The sequence below is a fragment of the Oncorhynchus tshawytscha genome, linkage group LG24, assembly GCF_018296145.1.
Source record: "Oncorhynchus tshawytscha isolate Ot180627B linkage group LG24, Otsh_v2.0, whole genome shotgun sequence".
Lineage (NCBI taxonomy): Eukaryota > Metazoa > Chordata > Actinopteri > Salmoniformes > Salmonidae > Oncorhynchus > Oncorhynchus tshawytscha.
Window position 1 is genome coordinate 5,813,172 of NC_056452.1, and position 3,490 is coordinate 5,816,661.

A 3,490-nucleotide genomic window follows, 5' to 3' on the forward strand; every position below is an offset into this window, starting at 1 on the left:
AGAGGGGAGACTAATAGAAAATAAAACCGTATATTTCCACATAACGCTCCAAAAGAGCCAGCATGAGGTGAATCAGAAAACACGCTTGAAATACATTTGACGATTACTTGTTTTTAGGGCAGGATGTGGATGAAAACTACCCTCCAAATATCAAATGGGTTAGGGGAGGTTGAATACTTTCTTTAAAAAAGTATTCAAGCCCTAGCCTTTGGGGGCCCTAAGCAAAAATGTTGTTGGGGTCAGGGCCCTTGGGCACATGTCCAGTGGGTAATTAGACCATGATTAGCCTACAACAAGTTTAGAAATCTAAAAATAACTGATAACAGAAAACTGCTTAAATCAAATCTAAGTTTATTGGTCGAGTATACAGATTTGCAGATGTAGCAGATGCAGCAAAACACTTGTGTTTCTAGCTCCAACAGTGCAGTAATACCTAGCAAAATTCTTTGGGCATGGAAACAGTCGTCAATTCATATCAAGGGACCTAATGTGTGCCAGAAAATCATTCCCCAAACCATTACACCACCAGCCTGTACCACTGACACCAGACAGGATGGGGCCATGGACTCATGCTGCATACGCCAAATCCTGACTGCCAACAGCATGACACAACAGGAACCGGATTCGTCAGACCAGACAATGTTTTTCTCACTCGTCAATCGTCCAGTGATCGTGTGCCAACTGGAGCTGCATCTTGTTGTTTTTAGATGATAAGAGTGGAACCCGGTGTGGTAGCCTGCTGCAACAGCCCATCCGTGATAAGGACCGACGAGTTGTGCGTTCCACGATGCCGTTCTGCACACCACTGTTTTTACTGCGCTGTTATTTGTTTGAGGCTCGCCTGTTAGCTTGCACGATTCTTCACATTCTCCTTCGACCTCTCATCAACGAGCAGTTTTGGCCCACAGGATTGCCACTGACTGGATGTTTTTTGTCGCACCATTCTCGGTACACCCTAGACACTGTCGTGTGTGACAAGCCCAGGAGGCCAGTCGTTTCTGCGATACTGGAACCGGCGCGCCTGGCACTGACGATCATACCACGCTCAAGGTCAATGGAACAGGAACTGAATGCCTCGATGCCGGTCTGCCTGCGTTACAGAGAAAACCACTGCTATGTGACTCTCTCTGTCTGTAGGAGCCAACCATTTTCGTGAATGGAGTGGTGTACCTAATATAATGGCGTACACACGGAGTAAACCAAACATTAGAAACAACTTCCTAATATCGAGTTGCGCTGCGCACCCCCACCCTTTTGCCCTCAGAACAGCCTCAATTAGTCGGGGCATGGACTCTACAAGGCGTCGAAAGAGTTCCACAGGGATGCTGGTCCGTGTTGACTCCAATGCTTCCCACAGTTGTGTCAAATAGGCTGGATGTCCTTGGGTGGTGGAACATTCTTGATGCACACGGGAGACCGTTGAGCGTTAAAAGAAACAGCGGCGTTGCAGTTGTTGACACTCAAACCGGAGCGCCTCGCACCTACTACCATACCTTGTTCACAGGTACTAAAATATTTTGTCTTTCCCACTCACCCTCTTAATGGCACACACACAACTCATGTTGTGATTGTCACGAGGCTTAAAAACCCTTTCATCTACACTGAATGAAGTGGATTTAACAAGTGACATCAATATGGGATCATTGCTTTCACCTGGGTCAGCCTCATGGAAAAAGTTCTTCATGTTTTGTACACTCAATGTATAGACAGTATGGACAGTATATGAATAGAAAAGCTCTCAACCTACTCCACTACAGCCACATCGATGAAAATGGGGGCATGCTCGGTCCTCCTTTTCCTGTAGTCCACAATTATCTAATTTGTCTTGATCACGTTGAGGGAGAAGTTGTTGTTCTGGCACTACACGACCAGATCTCTGACCTCCTCCCTATAGGCTGTCTCATCATTGTCGGTGATCAGGCTTACCACTGTTGTGACATCAGCAAATTTAATGATGTTTGGAGTCATGCCTGGCCATGCAGTCATGAGTGAACACAGGAGGGGACTGATCATGCACCCCTGAGGGGCCCACGTGTTAAGGATCATCGTGGCGGAAGAGTAGTTACCTACCCTTAAAACCTGGGGGTGGCCCGTCAGGAAGTCCAGGATGCAGTTGTAGAGGGAGGTGTTTAGTCCCAGGGTCCTTAGCTTAGTGATGAGCTTTGAGGGCACTAATGGTGTTGAATGCTGAGCTGTAGTCCAGGAATAGCATTCTCACATACAGTTAAAGTCAGAAGTTTACATATAGGTTGGTGTCATTAAAACTCCATTTTCAACCACTCCACAAATTTCTTGTCAACAAACTATAGTTTTGGCAAGTCGGTTAGGACATCTTCTTTGTGCATGACACAAGTAATTTTTCCAACAATTGTTTACAGAGAGATTATTTCACTGTATCACAATTCCAGTGGGTCAGAAGTTGACATACACAAAGTTGACTGTGCCTTTAAACAGCTTGGAAAATTCCAGAAAATGTCTTTAGAAGATTCTGATAGGCTAACTGACATAATTTGAGTCAATTGGAGGTGTACCTGTGGGTGTATTTCAAGGCCTACTGTAAAACTGTGCTTGACACCATGGGGAAATCAAGAGAAATCAATCAAGACATGAGAAAAAATATTGTAGACCTCCACAAGTCTGGTTCATCATTGGGAGCAATTTCCAAAAGCCTGAAGGTACCACATTCATCTTTACAAACAATAGTACACAAGTATAAACACCATGGGACCACACAGCCGTCATACCGCTCAGGAAGGAGACGCGTTCTGTCTCCTAGAGACGAACGTACTTTGGTGCGAAAAGTGCAAATCAACCCTAGAACAACAGCAAAGGATCTTGTGAAGATGCTGGAGGAAACAGGTACAAAAGTATCTATAGCCACAGTAAAACGAGTCCTATATCGACAACCTGAAAGGCCGCTCAGCAAGGAAGAAGCCTTTGCTCCAAAACCGCCATAAAAAAGCGGTTTACTCTTTGCAACTGCACATGGGGACAACAATCTTACTTTTTGGAGAAATGTCCTCAGGTCTGATGAAACAAAAATAGAACGGTTTGGCCATAATGACCATCGTTATGTTTGGAGGAAAAAGGGGGAGGCTTGCAAGCCGAAGAACACCATCCCAACCGTGAAGCACGGGGGTGGCAGCATCATGTTGTGGGGGTGCTTTGCTGCAGGAGGGACTGGTGCACTTCACAAAATAGATGGCATCATGAGGTAGGAAAATTGTGTTAATATATTGAAGCAACATCTCAAGACATCAGTCAGGAAGTTAAAGCTTGGTCGAAAATGGGTCTTCCAAATGGACAATGACCCCAAGCATACTTCCAAAGTTATGGCAAAATGGCTTAAGGACAACAAAGTCAAGGTATTGGAGTGGCCATCACAAAGCCATGACCACAATCCTATAGAAAATTTGTGGGCAGAACTGAAAAAGCGTGTGCAAGCAAGGTGGCCTACAAACCTGACTCAGTTACACCAGCTCTGTCAGGA